Source organism: Schistocerca gregaria, chromosome 1 (assembly GCF_023897955.1).
Source record: "Schistocerca gregaria isolate iqSchGreg1 chromosome 1, iqSchGreg1.2, whole genome shotgun sequence".
NCBI lineage: Eukaryota > Metazoa > Arthropoda > Insecta > Orthoptera > Acrididae > Schistocerca > Schistocerca gregaria.
The window spans coordinates 237,014,971-237,038,277 of record NC_064920.1 but is presented as its reverse complement, the minus strand read 5'-3'; positions in this window follow the sequence as shown (position 1 = coordinate 237,038,277).

The following is a 23,307-nucleotide window of genomic DNA, read 5'->3' as shown; positions in this document are numbered from 1 at the left end:
TTTTGCCACAAGGAGACGCACATCTCGTCCTTACAGAACTACCCTTCAGAGTTTATTTACAATACTGGCCATTAAAATTGCTACACCACAAAGATGACGTGCTACAGACGCGAAATTTAACTGACAGGAACAAGATGATGTGATATGCAAATGATTAGCTTTTCACAGCATTCACACAAGTTTGGCGCCGGTGGCGACACCTACAACTTGCTAACATGAGGAAAGTTTCCAACCAATTTCTCACACACAAACAGCAGTTGACCGGCGTTACCTGGTGAAATGTTGTTGTAATGCCTCGTGTAAGGAGGAGAAATGCGTACCCTCACGTATCCGACTTTAATAAGGGTCGTATTGTAGCCTGTCGCGATTGCAATTGCCATATCGCGACACTGCTGCTCGCGTTGGTCGAGATCCAATTTCTGTTAGCAGAATATGGAATCCGTGGGTTCTGGAGGGTAATACGGAACGCCGTGCTGGATCCCAACGTATGAGTAGCAGTCGAGATGACAGGCATCTTATCCGAATGGCTCTAACGGATCTTGCAGCCACGTCTCGATCCCTGAGTCAACAGATGGGGACGTTTGCAAGACAACAACTATCTGCACGAACAGTTCGACGACGTTTGCAGCAGCATGGACTATCAGCTCGGAGACCATAGCTGCGGTTACCCTTGACGCTGCATCACAGACAGAAGAGCCTGCGATTCTGTACTCAACGACGAGCCGGGATGCACGAATGGCAAAACGACATTTTTTCCGATGAATCCAGGTTCTGTTTACAGCATCACGATGGTCGCATCCGTGTTTGGCGACATCGCGGTGAACGCACATTGGAAGCGTGTATTCGGCAACGCCATGCTGGCGTATGATCCGGCGTGGTGGTATGGGGTGTCGTTGGTTACACGTCTCGGTCACCTCTTGTTCGGATTGACGGCACTTTCAACAGTTGACGTTACATCTCAGATGAGTGACCGGTGGCTCTACCCTTCATTCGATCCCTGCGAAACCCTTTCTGGATATAGAAAATGTTCGACTGCTGCCCTGGCCAGCCCATTCTCCAGATCTCTCACCAATTGAAAACTTCGGGTCAATGGTGGCCGAGCAACTGGCTCGTCCCAATACGCCAGTCACTACTCTTGATGAACTGTGGTATCGTATTCAAGTTGTAAGGGCAGCTGTACCTGTACGCGCCATCCAAGCTCTGGTTTACTCTATGGCCGGGCGAACCAAGCCGTTATTGCAGCCAGAGGTGGTTGTTCTGGGTACTGATTTCTCAGGATCTATGCACCAAAATTGCTTGAAAATGTAATCACATGTCAGTTCTAGTATACTCTATTTGTCCAATGAATACCTGTTTATCATCTGCATTTCTTCTCGGTGTAGCACTCTTAATGGCCAGTAGTGTATATAAGGTAACACTGGATGAAAATATTGGATGTATACGCTTACTACAATCATTTTGCGCATCCTTCACTTTTACTCTGACGACGTGCTTGCAACATAGCTGTGCCATCTTATTCACAATGAATTTCCTACATGTAATGAGAGTGGCAGACATTTCCTCATCACAGCCAGTAATTGGACACATCCGCAGGAAAATATGGAAGCCTATTATTCATACACTATGGTTCTTGCAAACAGACTGCATCAATGCTCAGCTCGTAAGTTACTTGTCACATTTCAGCCATATCCAGTTTACTTCGCCCAGTATTTATCTGCAGTATCGTTATCCCATCACGTATCTCGAGTGTTAACGAAGCACTTGGGAGCAGTGGAGGTTGGGCCAAAGAGAAACGCTTCCATTTGCTTTTGCAAAATCCACGTATAAGTGCTCAGTATGCAATGGTTCATTGCCTCTCGTGAACGCTTACCGAAGGAGGTCGCGTTATGGTTTAAACTCTGTTGCCAAATTATTTATTCTCTGAAGAATCCTGTCTATGACCTATGGCAAGTCTCAGAACTGAAATAAATAATCAAATTAATTACTTTAGTAAGATTGAACCTTAAATTGCTAGTGTACCGATAACCCACCACAATAAAATAAAAACTGTGAATAGTTGATGGAGTATGAATGAGAACAGTGGCGTATTTAAGTTTACAATATAATGACAAGTTTTATTAATCCTTTTATACACTCCTGGAAATGGAAAAAAGAACACATTGACACCGGTGTGTCAGACCCACCATACCTGCTCCAGACACTTGCGAGAGGGCTGTGCAAGCAATGATCACACGCACGGCACAGCCGACACACCAGGAACCGCGGTGTTGGCCGTCGAATGGAGCTAGCTGCGCAGCATTTGTGCACCGCCGCCGTCAGTGTCAGCCAGTTTGCCGTGGCATACGGAGCTCCATCGCAGTCTTTAACACTGGTAGCATGCCGCGACAGCGTGGACGTGAACCGTATGTGCAGTTGCCGGACTTTGAGCGAGGGCGTATAGTGGGCATGCGGGAGGCCGGGTGGACGTACCGCCGAATTGCTCAACACGTGGGGCGTGAGGTCTCCACAGTACATCGATGTTGTCGCCAGTGGTCGGCGGAAGGTGCACGTTCCCGTCGACCTGGGACCGGACCGCAGCGACGCACGGATGCACGCCAAGACCGTAGGATCCTACGCAGTGCCGTAGGGAACCGCACCGCCACTTCCCAGCAAATTAGGGACACTGTTGCTCCTGGGGTATCGGCGAGGACCATTCGCAACCGTCTCCATGAAGCTGGGCTTCGGTCCCACACACCGTTAGGCCGTCTTCCGCTCACGCCCCAACATCGTGCAGCCCGCCTCCAGTGGTGTCGCGACAGGCGTGAATGGAGGGACGAATGGAGACGTGTCGTCTTCAGCGATGAGAGTCGCTTCTGCCTTGGTGCCAATGATGGTCGTATGCGTGTTTGGCGCCGTGCAGGTGAGCGCCACAATCAGGACTGCATACGACCGAGGCACATAGGGCCTACACCCTGCATCATGGTGTGGGGAGCGATCTCCTACACTGGCCGGACACCTCTGGTGATCGTCGAGGGGACACTGAATAGTGCACGGTACATCCAAACCGTCATCGAACCCATCGTTCTACCATTCCTAGACCGGCAAGGGAACTTGCTGTTCCAACAGGACAATGCACGTCCGCATGTATCACGTACCACCCAACGTGCTCTAGAAGGTGTAAGTCAACTACCCTGGCCAGCAAGATCTCCAGATCTGTCCCCCATTGAGCATGTTTGGTACTGGATGAAGCGTCGTCTCACGCGGTCTGCACGTCCAGCACGAACGCTGGTCCAACTGAGGCGCCAGGTGGAAACGGCATGGCAAGCCGTTCCACAGGACTACATCCAGCATCTCTACGATCGTCTCCATGGGAGAACAGCAGCCTGCATTGCTGCGAAAGGTGGATATACACTGTACTAGTGCCGACATTGTGTATGCTCTGTTGCCTGTGTCTATTTGCCTGTGGTTCTGTCAGTGTGATCATTTGATGTATCTGACCCCAGGAATGTGTCAATAAAGTTTCCCCTTCCTTGGACAATGAATTCACGGTGTTCTTATTTCAATTTCCAGGAGTGTATATGCAACGAGCTGATAAATCTTACACAAATGGCAAACACAAATCAGAAAAGGGATGGTGTGTAATTGGAAAGCATACATTGGGGTGGAAGCTATACAAATTTTCCACTGAATTAATCCCTTCTACAAAGCAATCTCACATTGTTTAAATTAATCCACGGCCCGACTCTATTCAAATGAAATGAACTTCAACGAAGTATACCACAAACTATGATTCACCTGAGAACAGGGATCTGCGAATATCATTTAACAGCCGTACGCCGGTGGAGCAGTATTGTACCCTTTGACCTTGATTTAGGATGCAGCAGAAAACGGCGCATGTGGGCTATGAATGCCGCGCTGTGACGGCTCTAATGTTCTGACGCTTCCACGAAAATTTGCAAACACGCGGTCTGGCGATCTAAGTATCCCGGCGGACTTCAGTGTGAGGTGCACCCGTCCGCTGGTCTGGCCAAACAAATCTGACTCATCGGCACTACGGGGCATGCTGGACTTGTCGGACGTCTGACGGACGACTTAGGACGACTAAGTTCACCATCGTAACACACGATATGTCGGAGATGATGAGCTCTGTGATCAAAAGTATACGGACACCCTCCAAAAACATACGTTTTTCGTGTTAGGTGCATTATGCTGCCACTTACTGCCAGGTACTCCGTATCAGTGACCTCAGTAGTCACTAGACATCGTGAGAAAGCAGAATGGGGCGATCCGTGGTACTCGCGGGCTTTGGACGTGGTCAGGTGATTGGGTGTTACTTGTGTCGTACGTCCGTAGGTGAGATTTCCACAATCCTAAACTTCTCTAGGTCCGCTGTTTCCGAAATGATAGTGAAGTGGAGACTTGAAGGGACACTATAGCGTATAGGCCGGCCTCGTCTGTTGACTGACTGAGACCGTCGACAGTTGAAAAGGGTCGTAATGTGTAATAGGCAGACATCGATCCAGACCATCACACAACAATTCCAAACTGCATCAGCATCCACTACAAGTACTATGACACTTGGGCGGGCGGTAAGTAAACTTGGATTTTATGATCGAGGGCTGCTCATAAGCCACACATCACGACGATAAATGCCAAACGACGCCTCTCTTAGTGTAAAGAGTGTAAGTATTGAACGATTGAGCAGCGAAAAAGTATTGTGTGGAGTGACAATGACGGTGCACAATGTGGCGGACCGCTGGCAAGGTGTTGGTATGGCGAAAACGCCGGTTGAACATGATCTTCCAGCGTGTGAAGCGACACCAGTAAAATTGGGAGGCGGTGGTGTTCTGGTTTGGTCGTGTTTTTCATGGAGGGGGTTTACACTCCTTTTTGCTTTGCGTGGCACTATCACAGCACAGGTCTACGTTGATGTTTTAAGCAGCTTCTTGCTTCCCACTGTTCAAGAGCAATTCGGAGATGGCGATTGCATCTTCCAACACGATCGAGCACCTGTTCATAATGCACTGCCTGTGTCGGAGTGGTTACACAACAATAACATCCCTGTAATGTTCTGGCCTGCACAGAGTCCTGACCTGAATCCTATAGAACACCTTGGGATGTTATGGAACGCCAACGTCATGCCAGGCCTCACCGACCGACATCGATAGCTCTATTCAGTGCAGCACTCAGTGAAGAATGGGCTGCCATTCCCCAAGAAATCTTCCAGCAGCTGATTGAACGTATGCCTGCGAGAGTGGAAGTTGTCACCAAGGATAAGGGTTGGCCGACACCATATTGAATTCCAGCATCACCGATGGAGGACGCCACGAACTTGTGTCATTTTCAGTCAGATGCCCGAATACTTTTCATCACACAGTGTATGTGGTTTCACTCTTGATACAGTTGGAAACTGCTACTGGCTCTTAGTCCACAAGATACAGACCACAAATGCACCCGCTAGGGAGAGACATGCAGTTCTCCATCAGGGGAGGACCAAAAGGCGAAAATAGAAAGAATCACCACGACTTTCCACCAACCTCAGCACAGGAGCCGAATTTACAAAAACGAAAGCTCTCCACGTTGCACAATCCAGTCGAACTATCCCCTACTTATTGAACCTCCTCTGTTGACTGTTCAGTTGTCCTGGTAGCCAACCCAGAGACATCACAGGGGTCTCCCCACTGACGGAGCAAGCCTGTGAACATTCTGAGAGGGGCCAATCAGCGACTTAAAATCTCTCTTGTCTAAAAAAAAATATTAGGCTAGAGAGGCGTCGTTCTCACAGTAAGCATGATCCACTGAGTGCTGTTTTCCAGAATCACTCACGCGGCCTGGTCGCCGCAGTCAGACTTTATGGTTCCCAGTCCATCTCTCTCTTCCCGTTCTCCACTGCTTCCACTATAGCCCTTTGGTACAAATTCTCTACAGGTTACACAAGCAGTTATAAGAAAATTCTGCCCACGATCTTCTCATTTAAAAATATCATAAACCATACATACCAAATGAAGTACTATGGAACACCGAGATCATGACGTAAAGTATGAACGTTAGTGTGTGATAATGTCGTTAAAGTGAGGGAGTGGCGTGCCACCTCTGGACATAACTGGACATTAACTTCTTAATAATTATCAAGTTTGTCTTCGTGAGATTTTATATTATTTTTGGTAGGACTCGTTAGTAGGGCTCGAACTGCTAGAAATATTTTTGTTTTTTATATGATACACAGAGCTGATTTTCTCTGTACTTCACAGATACGCTATTCTTATACTCATCATTATTACCACAGTTCAGATCATGCGGAAACAGGACAGGATCTGCAGGTGTTGTCGAGCTGCGTACGTGTCTCCCGCCACAGCAAATGCGGTGTCGACGGCTTCATGATCATTACCGTCTTTATCATCCCCCATGACAGGAGCTCCGTGTAGATACGGCATGTGGCTGGACAGCCGACATATCGAGTGGCCTCCCATTGCAGACTTTGCTGCACCAGGAACATCTGTTCTGATAGCAGCTCCAACACCTTTGATTGATGTATGCATTGCCCACATTGTCTCTCATTGAACGAATTGTAGGAAATTCTTCCGGTGGGATTTTGTGCGTGATGTGGACGTGTCTTCTTGTCTTGTGAACGCGTCATTATGAGTTATACTGAGACACGTGAAATTACAGAGTCACAGAATCTAAAATATTCCGGTAAACAGGTGTCTGCAACCGAGCCGGTTTGAGAGAATGTCGTTAAGACCTGCCACTAAATTCATTACGAAAGATTATCCTAGTTACTACAAACGAACAAAATATATATGGAATACAGAAATTATTTCTAAGGAACTATGCTAGATACTGTTATGCTGTTTGTAGCAAATGGTAACTTTATTGATTCGCGACTCCATGGAGTGCTGTGTGCACGACGACCATATACCAGGTGATCAAAAAGTCAGTATAAATTAGAAAACTGAATAAATCACGGAATAATGTAGATAGAGAGGTACAAATTGACACGCATGCTTGGAATGACATGGGGTTTTATCAGAACCGAAAAGTACAAAAGTTGAAAAAATGTCCGACAGAGGGCGCGTCGTCTGATCAGAATAGCAGTAATTAGCATAACAAAGAAAGACAAAGCAAAGATGATGTTCTTTACAGGAAATGCTCAATATGTCCACCATCATTCCTCAACAATAACTGTAGTCGAGGAATTATGTTGTGAACAGCACTGTAAAGCATGTCCGGAGTTATGGTGAGACATTGGCGTCGGATGTTGTCTTTCAGCATCCCTAGAAATGTCGGTCGATCACGATACACTTACGACTTCAGGTAACCATACCCTCGGAGCGTGAAATGAGCTTCGTCGGTCCACAACACGTCACTCAACCAATCGTCATCTTCCACCATCTTTCGAAACGCCCACACCGCAAATGCCCTCCACTTCACTAAATCGCCAGGTAACAGTTCATGATGCCGATGGATACGCCTCAGTGCCAACCAAACGGTAGTGTATGGAATGCCAGTGCGACGTGCGTGTACACGAGCGCTGACTTTCCGTGCATAGACGAACCCGCTACAGTCTCCATTTCTTCCTGAACTGTCTCAGCAGCATTACGCCTTGTGGGCGGTCGGCCACTACGGGGTCTATCGTCTAAAAAACCCGTGGCTTCGAACTTCGAAATCATTATCGCCACAGCTGGATTTGTCAAAGGACCTTTACCCGTTCGAATCCCCTTCCTATGGCGATAGGATCGTAACGCTGAACTAGTGCGTTCCCCATTTTGATAATACAGCTTCACAAAAAGCGCCTTTTTAGGTAACGTCAATATGCTGCGAATGCTGGCGCATCTGATTCTCTCTTTCATTACAGCTCTTTTTATACACGATTGTCATGCGCAGTCACTGACGTTTTACTGTCCAGCGCCATCTGTCGGACTTTTTTTGAACTTTTTTTTCCCTAATAAAACCCCATGTCATTCCAAGCATGTGTGTCAATTTCTACCTTTCTATCTACATTATTCCGTGGTTTATTAAGTTTTCAAATTTATACTGACTTAAGAATCATGAAAGAAGGTTGTATTCATGGAAGAACCCTGGAGATACTGACAAGTTTCAGATAAATTATATAATGGTAAGACAGAGATTTAGGAACCAGGTTTTAAATTGTAAGACATTTCCAGGGGCCGATGTGGACTCTGACCACAATCTATTGGTTATGACCTGTAGATTAAAACTGAAGAAAGTGCAAAAAGATGGAAACTTAAGGAGATGAGACCTGGATAAACTGAAAGAACCAGAGGTTGTACAGAGTTTAAGGGAGAACATGAGGGAACAATTGACAGAAATGGGGGAAAGAAATAAAGTAGAAGAAGAATGGGTAGCTTTGAGGAATGAAGTAGTGAAGGCAGCAGAGGATCAAGTAGGTAAAAAGACGAAGGCTAATAGAAATCCTTGGGTAACAGAAGAAATATTGAATTTAATTGATGAAATTATAAAAATGCAGTAAATGAAGCAGGCAAAATGGAATACAAACGTCTCAGAAATGAGATCGACAGGAAGTGCAAAATGGCTAAGCAGGGATGGCTAGAGGACAAATGTAAGGATGTAGAGGCCCTTCTCACTAGGGGTAAGATAGATACTGCCTACAGGAAAATTAAAGAGACCTTTGGAGATAAGAGAACCACTTGTATGAATATCAAGAGCTCAGATGACAACCCAGTTCTAAGCAAAGAAGGGAAGGCAGAAAGGTGGAAAGAGTATATAGAAGGTTTATACAAGGGCGATGCACTTGAGGACAATATTATAGAAATGTAAGAGGATGTAGATGAAGATGAAATGGGAGATAAGATACTGCGTGAAGAGTTTGACAGAGCACTGAAAGACCTGAGTCGAAACAAGGCCCCCGGAGTAGACAGCATTCCATTAGAACTACTGACGGCCTTGGGAGAGCCAGTCCTGACAAAACTCTACCATCAGGTGAGCAAGATGTATGAAACAGGCGAAATACCCTCAGACTTCAAGAAGAATATAATAATTCCATTCCCAAAGTAAACAGGCGTTGACAGATGTGAAAATTAATGAACAATCAGTATAATAAGTCACAGCTGCAAAATACTAACACGAATTCTTTACAGACGAATGGAAAAACTAGTAGAAGCCGACCTCGAGGAAGATCACTTTGGGTTTCGTAGAGCCTCTCCACGATGTTATTCAATCCGTATATTGAGCAAGCAGTAAAGAAAACAAAAGAATAATTCGGAGTAGGTATTGAAATCCATGGAGAAGAAATAAAATCTTTGAGGTTCGCCGATGACATTGTAATTCTGTCAGAGACAGCAAATGACTTGGAAGAGCAGTTGAATGGAATGGATAGCGTCTTGAAAGGAGGATATAAGATGAACATCAACAAAAGCAAAACGAGGATAATGGAATGTAGTCGAATTAAGTCTGGTGATGCTGATGGAATTAGATTAGGAAATGAGACACTTAAAGTAGTAAAGGAGTTTTGCTATTTGGGGAGCAAAATAACTGATGATGGTCGAAGTAGAGAGGATATAAAATGTATACTGACAATGGCAAGGAAAGCGTTTCTGAAGAAGAGAAATTTGTTAACATCGAGTATAGATTTAAGTGTCAGGAAGTCTTTTCTGAAAGTATTTGTATGGAGTGTAGCCATGTATGGAAGTGAAACATGGACGACAAATAGTTTGGACAAGAAGAGAATAGAAGCTTTCGAAATGTCGTGCTACAGAAGAATGTTGAAGATTAGATGGGTAGATCACATAACTAATGAGTAAGTTTTGAATAGGATTGGGGAGAAGAGAAGTTTGTGGCACAACTTGGCCAGAAGAACGCATCGGTCTGTAGGATATGTTCTGAGGCATCAAGGGATCACCAATTTAGTATTAGAGGGCAGCGTGGAGGGTAAAAATCGTAGATGGGGACGAAGAAATGAATACACTAAGCAGATTCAGAAGGATGTAGGTTGCAGTAGGTACTGGGAGATGAAGCTTGCACAGGATAGAGTAGCATGGAGAGCTGCATCAAACCAGTCTCAGGACTGAAGACCACAACAACAACAACAACTGACTTTTTGATCACCCTGTATGTTAAATTGAAAGGAAGGTGAGCTTTGGCCATATTTTATTGATAGCATAATTGATTTTCGGTCACATAGTAATGGAGTATGCTATCAATAAAACATCAATATTACGGCCAACGCTGACGTTCCTTTTAATTTAAATGGTAACTCATAAAGTTTTTTTATGGATGCACTTCCTGATGTCTTCCGTTTGTTGCCCTTAGAACGTCTGGGTGATACTAAATACTGTGCATTTCTTTTCAACTCCTGTTCCACCACGCTCTCTATATCATATGGTAATAGAGCCGTAAGGGTTTACACATCTTGAATTAGTGAACTGATTACTTTACCCGTAACTCACCTCCACTAAAAAAGGTGAAGAGTGGTTATGTGTGGTAAACGTAGTGCTCATGATGTTAGACCGACTCTATCGGTCCATCTGTTTGGAATTGTTCCATCCAACAACTGACCAACAATTAACCCTCACAGTGGCGGTGCATCATCTTGCTGAAGTAGTTCCCATGGTTAAAATTCTTCTAAATGACATACAACGTGAAGATCCATCACGTCCAGGGCAACTGTTGTCCTAATGGGAGGCTTATCAAAAAGGATTGTCCAATACTAGCCTTATGAATTAAGCTACTATATACACTCACTTTCGAGCTACCCCTGTCATTTACTATGCCATAGTACTTGGGTTTTCCGGCCCGTAAGTCCTGACTTTATTCCTGTTTACGTTTATGAACATGTGAAAAATCTCCACACCGAAAAAAAAACTTTTTATGGTAATTATTGTTAGCATCGATTCGTTCTAGCATGTTGCCACATAACTCAATAGTGTGGATCTATCATCTTGGCACAAATATTGCAAGAGTTGCACTTTGTATGCTAGGAAATACAACCGTTTGCGTAACATCTTCACCAGAATGCTCTGAAGGATGCCTTTTCCCCCCAGAAACACGACTAGGAGAAATACCAGAACACAATAGTTAGTAACAACGTGCATTATTGAGAACTTCCCGGAATATTTCCATATTTATACTGACACCTCCAAGCCCTCAGATAATGGCAGAGTGCGTTGCAGTTTCCTATGCGCAACCACAGGTTACAAAGAATTGATTTCATTTCCCGGCAAACTTTCTAGTTTTTCACCAGAAGATAGAGCTATACTCTCAGCTTGAAATATTCACAGAACCTCCCAAATAGAAATGTTTTCAACGGTTTTCAAAAGCTTTGTCCAGTATATTCAGACACCAACCATTGTCAAGGTCACTATCCTAATACTGGCGGTTTAGAGTAAGGTGATTCCTGACAGCTAACAACACTTTTGCCAGCTTTTATCTGCGAATCGTAGACTGCTGCAGCGAATGTATTAGCCGTCAGTAGAGCTGTGACGACACTGGCGAGTTGCCAAACAGACGTTTACAAAATCGCGTTACGTGATTGGTTGACGTAGGCGCACGAAGCTGCCGCGCTCAGCCCGCTACAACTGACAGGGATCAACTTTTCCCCGACTCAACAATACAAAGCTGGAAATTTGCAGTAAGGACTATGGGACCAAACTGCTGAGGTCATCGGTTCCTAGGCTTACGCACTACTTACTCTAACTTAAACTAACTTAGGCCATGGACAAAACAAACACCCATGCCCGAGGAGGGACGGGAACCTTCGACGGCGGGAGCCGCGCGAATCGTCATTACACGCCTCATACCGCACGGCTACCCAGCGCGGCTCAACAATAGTAATCGATGTCTAGAGTGCTATCAAGGGAAACGAGTATTTCGGAAAGACGATAACAGTTGTGTGAATCAAAGGACGTGATAACATTAAGTATAATGAAATGTTCGAGGACTTCGCGAAGACCCCAGCTCAAAACAGCACTTTCGCAAACATGTTCTTACCATCATCTGACCTGAAGAATACACAATACTGAAGAATATGTCGTCAGTGGGAAGAAGAATATCAACTATCAATACACGTCAAAGAGAAATGTTATTGACAAATGGAGCCAAACGATTTCTCTAAGCCGTCGTCCCATACAACATTTGACTTAGAATAAAAATTTTGTGAAGTCCCATAATCCGTATAAGATTTAATCATGAAATATTCCTTAGCCATCCTCACCGAATCACCGTTCGATATAACCGTTATTGTGAATGTGATTAAATAGCAGTAGAGGATACGAATGACATATTTTGTTTAATGTAAACTGTATGCAAGCCATCAAATTGACTTCATACAACAATCCATAGTCAGATCAACCTAATCCGATGTCATACCAATCCTCCTTTAAAAAAAAATAATGTGTTAGTTTTTTAATTATGAAATTCTTTGATACTGTTTATATACTGTCTTCCTCTTCTCATGGCGTTACAATCCTGCATGGGTCTTAGCCTCTTCATCAATTTTCCTGCAATCCGCCCTCTCCAGCGCAGTTCTCCATCATCCTCCAACTATGAGTGATTTTATATCTTCTTCCACAACATCTATCCGCCGCTTTCGTCATCCGGAGCTCTGTCTTCTTCCCGTTGACGTCCCTTCAAAACCTTTCCAGTTGTTCGTCTAGTATCCATGCTAAAGACACGTCCAAGCCAGGCTATTCTCCTAGTTCTTATTGTTCTTTCAAATTCAGCTCCTTGTAAGAGGCGATCCAGCTCCTCAGTCTTGAACCGTGTGACTGCTACTGTCGCAGGTTCAAATCCTGCCTCGGGCTTGGCTGTGTGTGATGTCCTTAGGTTAGTTAGGTTTATGTACTTCTAAGTTCAAGGGTACTGATGATCTTAGATGTTAAGTCCCATAGTGCTCAGAGCCATTTGAACCATTTTTGGAAAAGTATTTTTTTTTTGTGATATCCGGTTCAAATGGTTCAAATGGCTCTGAGCACTATGGGACTCAACTGCTGTGGTTATCAGTCCCCTAGAACTTAGAACTACTTAAACCTAACTAACCTAAGGACATCACACACATCCATGCCCGAGGCAGGATTCGAACCTGTGACCGTAGCAGTCTCACGGTTCCGGACTACGCGCCTAGAACCGCGAGACCACCGGTGATATCCGGATATTTTTGATCATATACAGGTTATTTTCTTCTTGCACGGCAGAATGAATAGTCCCTGTTTCACTTTTGTCAATGTCTTTGAAAGGGGATACTTTGTGGGGAGCGCCCGTAAAATCTTGTTCTCTAAGGAAAGTTATAAAAGAAAACGCATAACTGAATACATATAAAAATTAGTAAACTGCTCTCATTAGTGCTTAGCATCACTTTTATGTAGCGCTGAAAAATTGGCATGGGTTTCTGTAACAGAAAAAATGTCGGAAAAGTTTAATTCAATTCGTTGGTCTATTAAGGAGTTATTTACAGTGTTTGAACCTGAATGGAAAATTATTTTAATAGGCTTTGTTATTACAAATCCACGGCGTGATGAAATTCAGGCCTATAGAAAAAATGCGTTAATTCAGTTGCCAGTTGTTGCAAACAGCGGACTGCTTGTCAGAACTACTTGCACAAGAATGAAAGAGTAGGTGTTTAATATTTATTAAGCAAGTATAACAAGGCTATAGTTGTTGTCCGAAAAATCTGTAAAAGTCTTGTCCTGTTTCATGTAGCACTGATGTAACCCTGAGCGGTAATATGGGCTAAGGCAGTGAGGCGAAACACAACGAAATGCAACAACGAGGGAGACTGTATCAGATGACGCGCTATACAACAGCGTCGTTCTGCCGTGTTTGCCTGTCGGGGTGCACATAGAACATTTATCTTTGATTTTCATGTTAATTTACGTATGGTAAGGGAACTTATGCATTTCTGTGTTCGCTATAGCTGGTGTAATGCAAACACAAGTATTACACTGAAAACGACAGCGGTGATTTTCCGAGAATATATATATCAGAAAGTAAGTTACCCATGTTGTACTGTGCATTGTCGGGACAGTACATGTTTTGTGTTTCTTGCAGACAGGGTGCTGCACGGGATAGATAACAGTTGGACCTCAGTTTGGGATTGGAAAGGTGAAGCAACTGGAAACGTACTCTGATGTTCAAGAATGCAGGACAGTTCGATTCTTGTGAGTAAAACGTACACATTGCACACCTATTGAACATGAAATTGATGCAGTACATGCACGGCATGCGGTGTCGCACTTAGCTGTAGTGAAATGGTGCCAGCAATCTGACAGCGACCGCACAGGAGTCGGTGATGCTGATTGGAAGGAGGTCCGTCGACATCACCCAAAGAGGACACTGTCCAGTCAATCGGAGAAGAACATCTGGGGTAAAGGAGGTTTTCCAACAGTGAGGACGTTCCTAAAAAGTTTCTAGAATGGATCCATGACCAAGGAGCGGACCGCTGTCGCCGAGGAACTTAACGGTAGGCAGAACGTTCGGGCAGCTGTTTATAGAGACGCGCTATGCCCAAGTAAGGTGTCACTTGGACAAGAGGTACAGCATTCAGTAACAGTTACTGTAATGTGAAACTTGGATTTTAAAGCCTCTTATTGGAAGCAGTGGCCCCATGTAGCGCTCACCCCAGCGTTGCCAGTCACCAGGTTAGATAACGGCTGGTGTGGGGCAGAGGAAGGGAGCACAATGGCAACGCTCTGTGCAAACCCATATAAGAAACAAACTTTATCACACGAAAAATACCAACGGATAATGCACCCGTCTTCTTAATTGCCCACATCTGGAACAACTGGCCGTAGCAAGCGTACATCGAACAGCCAGAATGAAAGAGCTGTTAAATCAAGCTTTTATTGAGATGCGTCCACGCGTTGACTTTTTGCATCCATCTCTATGCATGTGCATAAATTTTCAGCAACACGACTACGCTTGCACATTTGTGCACGCGTAATTTCCTGGAAATAGAGGCCAAGCGTAAAGCGCAGTCCTTCCAGGCTTCGGTGGGAATCTTTGCGATGTTTGGTAGACTACAAGCAGCTGGGACCCATGTGTGTTTGACTGCGTACCGTGTTGAGGTTCTGTGAAGCGATTTATGTGCCATAATGTCCGTTGACTCCAAATGAAGCACGTTAAATTTATACATGATTACACACAAGGAAAAGTTGTATAGAATGTTGCTTCTAAAAGTTATCTGAAAGAAAGTTTGAGGTGTGATGCGTTGAGCGTCAAGTATTAGATAATAATTCTCTGCTCACATTACTGTAGAGAAAAAGTAACTGTACGTTTCGAAACAGTAAAAGAGCGAATAAAAATCCAGAACTTACAAGGAGCGCAGTGTAGGAAAACTGCGAACCAATATTCATGCTATGGTGACTTAAAAACGCAACAACTGAGAAGCCTGACATCTGAACAAAAGAAATGATGGAGTACACGCACCTCCTCCACAAACTACCAGAAATGAAAATGAACGGCTTTGACGATGCAAAAAATAGAAAACTGGAAAACACAGCCTCCCTTCCAGTGGGTTCTGATGTTTACGAAATTCCCAAGTCTGAGTATGTTAATCTACATATAATCTTTCATGATGAAAGGTGTGTAAACAATTTTTTCATGAAATACAAGTGATGCATTAAAAGTAAGTTATGTTTATATAACGACGAAGTACTGTAAGTACTTTTTTATTTTCAGGATTGCTCTGTTTCGAAGTACAAGTAAATGTACATGTCGCCGGTTACTAGATAACGAAATGTTTATGCCAGCCTTATAGCTGCAATTTACCAAGCAAAAAATGTACAGTCTCCTCCTGAAATTTGCAAACAAGGCGTTGTCACTTTGTATTTCCCGTACCTCTGTTATTTAGATACTTCCTTATACAGGGTGTTACAAAAAGGTACGGCTAAACTTTCAGGAAACACTCCTCACACACAAATAAACAAAAAAAGATGTTATGTGGACATGTGTCCGGAAACGCTTAATTTCCATGTTAGAGCTCATTTTAGTTTCGTCAGTATGTACTCCAACGTGTTCGGATTGTAAATGTTCACCATCAATATGTGTGGGCTGACGAGAACCCGCACGCAATTGTGCAATCACGTCATCAACACAGATTTTCTGTGAACGTTTGGGCAGGCATTGTTGGTGATGTCTTGATTGGGCCCTATGTTCTTCCACCTACACTCAATGGAGGACGTTATCATGATTTCATACGGGATACTCTACCTGTGCTGCTATAACATGTGCCTTTACAATTACGACACAACATATGGTTCATGCACGATGGAGCTCTTCCACATTTCAATCGAAGTGTTCTTACGCTTCTCGACAACAGATTCGGTCACCGATGGATTGGTGGAGGCGGACCAATGCCATGGCCTCCACGCTCTCCTGACCTCAACCCTCTTGACTTTCATTTATGGGGGCATTTCAACGCTCTTGTCTACGCAACCCCGGTACCAAATGTAGAGACTCTTCGTGCTCGTATTGTGGACGGCTGTGATACAATACGCCATTCTCCAGGGCTGCATCAGCGCATCAGGGTTACCATGCGACGGAGGGTGGATGCATGTATCCTCGCTAACGGAGGACATTTTTAACATTTCCTGTAACAAAGTGTTTGAAGTCACGGTGGTACGTCCTGTTGCTGTGTTTTTCCATTCCATGATTAATGTGATTTGAAGAGAAGAAATAAAATGAGCTCTAACATGGAAAGTAAGCGTTTCCGGACACATGCCCACATAACATATTTTCTTTCTTTGTGTGTGAGGAATGTTTCCTGAAACCCTATATATAGTCCCTTTTGTCTTCTCTTTTTCTGTCGGCTTTTCGTCAGAATGAACGAAGCAGAAGCTCTCCAGCGAAGAAGAGAATCCATTGCAGACAGCTTGCGTAGTGAAGCAACGAGTGGACTTGAGAATGCCCATGCATTCATGCGTTCTCTCTAAGAATTTTTGTGCGTGCCCTTTTATTGTCGCTCGTCTGCGGTTGCACACGAAGAAAGAGACATCGTGTGGACACGTCTTTAGGGTAGGCGCAAATTGAGACCCGCATAGCGCATGTGGCGCGGCGTTGCGCAGCGCGCGTTTTCGTAACTTCACAGGTTGAAATGGGACCGCGCAGATTGCGGCGCGACGCGACTGGGACGCGACACGTGTCTGCGCCGGGTCGCGCGGCGTTGTGGTTGCGGCACAGTTTCTCGCGCCGCTCGTCACATCACCGTGGGAGGGATGAGGCGGGGAGCGGAATGTAATCCTGGCATATGCTCACTTCGGAATGGAACATATGGGCAGCGGAAGTATTGACCATCCGAAAAATCAACCTTACAGTATACTGAGTTTCATTGTCACTTGGTTGTGTTTCGTCTTTCGCCGTTTAAGAGCTCCATATCTTTTTTTAGTTCATAATAGTTCTCAGTTACTTATATCTGTATACTTTTTTATTTCGTTTATTCTTTTGTTAAGAACAGTGCATAGTTCAATAACTGGTGAGGCATTAGCCATTGTAAGTATATCTTCTGCCTCCACAATGTATCCATATCTTGAGACGAGAACTGAATAAGGAGGTAAGGAATATTATAAAACCATGTGATCTAGAAGCAAGGAAGGAGAGTAAAACAAGGTTACCCACTTTGTTGCTTGTTATGCTGACGCATTTCTACGATCTGTTACAAAAAGTCGAAAAGGTGTAATTTACACAGGTATGACCCCTTTGTGCTCCTGATAAAAAGCGTCTGAAGTATGAAGTACGTAAGTTTCACTATCATTGTGTGGATATGGGTATCATAAGAGACATTATACTTCGTACATGTGGACATCACAATTCCACTATAAGCTAGAAACAGTCGAGAAGCCCTCATGAATAACGATGTTTAATCGGCTCGTCGTGATGAGAAAAATAATTTCAGTGGTTGCATACACGCTATCAGCTTTAATAAACTAATTGCATAACATGCTACACAAATGAAGCACTGGTCGGCATTATTCCGAAAGTGTGAGTATCCTGGAAGTATGTGTTTGTCAGATACATTTATTTTGTTGAAATGTATTGCTGACAAAGGCAAATCTACTTTCATGACCATGTTTTTCAAACGATGTGAACTCTTCCTCTCATAAAGCATTCCTGTCGCGCGCATTATTCTCCACTCCTGACGACACACTTAACAATGTGTTGCGCCACGTATCAATTGTTTACTTTTATCAATAACAACTATTTTCATCGGGAATCATGAATTGTCAGTTTGCCAACGCATAGGTGAGTAAAGAGCACCAGGCATGTGCGTCTTATTCTACCTGAAGGGTACGCCCGTCATTACTTTGATACTGCTGAGGTGAAGAAAAGGAATAAAATCCTTTGGTAAGTTTCCATTCCAGTCGCTCAGTATTAAAAATACGATGAGTTTGGGATTCAACCAAAATTCCAACGGAAATGGAGATTTAAAAAGTGATTCAAATGGCTCTGAGCACTATGGGACTTAACGTCTGAGGTTATCAGTCCCCTAGAACTTGGAACTACTTAAACCTAACTAACGTAAGGTCATCACACACACCCATGCCTGAGGCAGGATTCGAAACAGCTACAGTAGCGGTCGCGGGGTTCCAGACTGTTGCGCCTAAAACCGCTCGGCCACCCTGGCCGGCAATTGGAGCGTTACTTTTGTTACAGTTTTTAACCTTCTCTTATTCGAAGAAGCATCACCATTTACGAGTGATAGCCAGCCGGTGTGGTCGAGCGGTTCTAGGCGCTTCAGTCTGGAACCGCGTGGCCGCTACGGTCACAGGTTCGAATCCTGCCTCGTGCATGGGTGTGTGTGATATCCTTAAGTTAGTTAGGTTTAATTAGTTCTAAGTTCAAGGCGACTGATGACCTCAGAAGTTAAGTCGGATAGTGCTCAGAGCCATTTGAACCATTTTACGAGTGAGGACCACATATCTCTTGTTGACAGGTTTGAGAGTACTTCTTTCGCTAAAACAGAATATAATTTGCACATACTCATTTTTGCAGCAGCTATCGTGACAGAATTCTGAAACAGAGTGCCCCATTAAACAAGTAATTGGCGACCAGACACCTCAATAGCTTACGAAAAATCCCATTGTGTCGGTTTGTACTAACATAAGGGAAGAAATTTCATATTTATTTCCATCGTAGGAAACTCCTGTATCACTAGCGGTTGATAACTCTTAAAGAATTACAGTCACTAGAATGAAAAAATTAAATAGAAAGTACAGGAAGTACAACTTCTGATATATCGTCATCGATAAAAGATCAGTGTGTTTACGACATGGCAAAGTTCTCTCCTTCTTGTGTGCCATCATTCTCCAAAATATCGTTTCGATATCTCGAGGAGTTAGGAGATATGAGGGGTGTAAAAATATTTCATTCCCGTGGGCGTGAGGTCGGGAGCGGTTGCGCTTCGTAGGATCCATTTTCTCGAGATCGGAGATAGATAGAGACCTTCTTCCAAGTCTAAACAAAAATTCAATATGTTAGCTAAATTTCATACGCAGCAACATATGGTGTAATACGCACCAAACGCAAAATCATAGAGACTCCTATTTTTCACTGCAAACTTTTTGAATTTTGCGTAGTGACATACTGAAATGTGTATATCACAATAAGCATGGCCATTAGCGAGATAATGGGCATTTAGCCACGAAGCTGTCATGTAACGCTACAAACGAGGCAAAAATCAAACATTTTCAGTGACTAGTTTCCTTATTTGAGAATGGTGCGTGCACTTTGGTTCTGTCAGCGCAGAGCGCCGCCAATGGGGAGTGTGTGTACACGTCGCAGTATGCGATGGTCCAGCGCGACGTGTGCAGAGCGTGCGCGTCGTGCTGTAGTGTCGTGTCACGTCACACGTGCTGTACGCGTCTCAATTTGGGCTTAGCCTATTAGAGTGACTTCACAGTGTCGGCGACACGATGCCGAGCCGAGCGATGGCGCGTTGATATGGCTTGACACTGGCAGATGGGCTTAACAAAGGGAACAGCTTGGTGCCCGTTTGGAGTGCACGCTGAGCCGAGCTGTGCGTGCAATGGCGCTAGTGTCATCGCCAGTGTGTTTGTGTGTCCTCCTATCGTTTGGAGCGGTTTCTCGCGATGGACGTAAAGAGGCTCATGAACAACATACGTAAACACCACTGTTGTAGGCTCGGCATAACACCCTACTACAAGAAGGATCTAGTACATCAAGCTTGGAGTGACGTATCTCAAGACTGGACTGTTAACCAGGAAGTAAGTACAAAAATGTAAAATAAATAACTTCAAAAAATACTACAAATAAGTCACACAAAAAGTTTTATATGCTATCACAACCGAATTGTGTACAAATTTTATTTTGCTGACAATAAATGGCGATCATTATTCAATAAACTGTTCATAAGTTACCATTCATGACTGTTGGCGTAGTTTTTGAACGCCTCTCTGACATTTCTCGCTCTACTTAAAGCACCAACATTTGTTCAATCATTTGTTCATTATTAGCCGCCAAAGCAGATGGGGACAAAGACAAGAAACAATGTTAGAAACACAACGAAATTTTCACTCTGCAGCGGAGTGTGCGCTGATACGAAACTTCCTGGTAGGTTAAAACTGTGTGCCGGACCGAGACTCAAACTCGGGACCTTTGCCTTTCGCGGGTAAGTGCTGTACCAACTGAGCTACCCAGCACGACTCACGCCCCGTCCTCACAGCTTTAATTCCGCCAGTACCTCGTCTGTTGGAAGATCGGCAAAACTCTCTACTACAAGGAGGATCTAGTACGTCAAGGTTCTGTGAAGTTTGGAATGTAGGAGACGAGGTACTGGCGAAATTATAGCTGTGAGGACGGGGGGTGAGTGGTGCTGGGTAGCTCAGTTGGACGCCGGCACGGTAGCTCAGCGTGTTCGGTCAGAGGGCCTCTGTAATAAAAAAACTGAGTTAACTGATGAAAGACGAACTTAAACGGATGTCTTACGACGTCCGCCCCGAGCACATACAACCAACGAACACGAACAAAACGAGAATTAAAAAAAAATTGGTAGAGCACTTGACCGCAAAAGGCAAAGGTCCCGAGTTCCAGTCTCGGTCCGGCACACAGTTTTAATCTGCCAGGAAGTTTCACATCAGCGCACACTCCGCTATAAAGTGAAAATTTCATTCTAGATTTTCAAAGCACTCTGCCAAATCATTTTTTTTTCGATTATGTTCTGATCAATGCACAATTGAAGGGAATTATCTGGCCCATCTTTATTGATTATTATGCTGTACAAACTCGGATGCTCTGAATAAAAATGGCTGCATGCTTATAGATATTTTTATTTTCCTTCGAAGAAGACGCTACTTCATGTCCATCTTTTCAAACGTGTGATCCGCCACCGTAATAGCCAGCGATAGCCTCTTTCTAAATAGTGTTTCTTCCGAACTCAGTCACAGTCCAGGAGAAGGCTGCATTAAATTCTCGAAGAGGGAAAGGTTTCATCTCTGGTCAGTGCTAATGGGACTTTTACTGAAATAGCCTGTAGTTACAACTGTTGTGGCCAGTTTAGCGGAACGTTCAAAATATTATTGTGCAAATAACGTGCCCTAAATGTACCGCTATGTGATTCGCCATAACCTCCAGCATCAATTTCTATTAATTTGCAATTAGCATTGCCTACAGCTAATAAAGCAACAGAAAAATTCTTGTAATTTTAGCGCAATGTCCCAGAATGAGGGAACACTGAACAGGGAAGTGCCTACTGCCAGTGGCTTACACACACACACACACACACACACACACACACACACACACACAATATTCGAATAATTTCAATTGGTACACAAGTGTTATGCAGCTGTTTGAATGAGTATAGCAGGACCATAATAAGAGGAGTCAGGTGTACAGGGCTCAAAATTTACGATATTGCAGCACACATTTCATGCAAACGATGGGCGATTGTTGTAGACCCATCAGGAATTGCTGGCGCAGAGCATGGAAAGAGCATGCCTGAAAGCCAACAGAATTGAACGGTGCGAAGGATTGTAGGGTGCGCTAAAATAGCTCCGTCGTCATGCCAAGAGTGGCCTAGCGGGACCATCCGACCACCGTGTCATCCTCGGTGGAGGATGCGGATAGGAGGGGCGTGGGGTCAGCACACCGCTCTCCCGGATGTAAGATGGTATTCTTGACCGAAGCCGCTACTATTCGGTCGAGTAGCTCCTCAATTGGCATCACAAGGCTGAGAGCACCCGGAAAAATGGCAACGGCGCCCCTCCAATTTCCGACCACGCCCGACAGCGCTAAACTTCGGTGATCTCACGGGAACCAGTGTATCCACTGCGACAAGGTCGTTGCCTGTAGGGTGCGCTAAGGGCAAAAAAATGTATTCGTACTAAGTCCGTATAGTTATTTCTGCATATGTTAATGTCTGTATTTCCACACCAGGCAGTGAAGACTACGTGGAAATACTGGCGTGACAAGCTCTGCTCAACTCTACAAAGGCTCTTACGTAAAGCTCCGGAAACGAAGGTGGCTCTCAAGCGTTTAAATAGCACTGATCTTCCTACAAAGTACTGACGTTTATGACAGACATTATGACTCCACGGCAGACGAAAATTAATATACATGGCAGAAATATAACCCAATCTGAACACGATGAGGCACAATTGTCAACGGCTGTTGTTACAGATAGAACACGTGTTTTAGATAACGAAGAGAGTCTATGTTCATTTTAAGCCGGCTCTTCAAGACTGTCAAAAAATGCAGGCAATGGTTTTTCAATACCACCATTCTCAGTCTCCCAACACCCAGACAACTATGAGACATAAAGAAAAAATTGCGGAGTTGTAGAACATTGACAAACAAAAGCTGAGGCTCAATGAGAATCAAGCGTCACGCCCAGAAACACAAGATGACAGTTATGATTTTGTACTTAGTTTTCTGCCCATCATATGGAAACTATCACGAGTAGCTCATCTGAGAGCTGGAATTGAGAAAAACAACAGACTGTACTGAAAAAATTGGAACAGTCTCCAGCCCCTTCCAGTGCACATTCCTTCTTTTCTTGTTATGGATCTGAAAATCCTTAAACTGAAAGCGTCATTTCAAACCTACAAGCTTACGGAAACCATAATAATTTCAATGACCTATCATAAACATCTATGTGATAAGCAAACTGATGAACACCAATACACAAACATGGGCGCACAGACCATAAACACACATAACACATCTGAAAAAGAAGCATCCACGACAACAAACAAATGGCACACACTAATCTATAACAGTAAAGCAGCTCTCAGGATAGTCAATATATGCAAGAGACAAAGACTGAAATCTGCCTACAGACAGACAACTCTATACAACAGAAACTGAGGCAAACTAGTACAAAACATACAAACACAGCACATC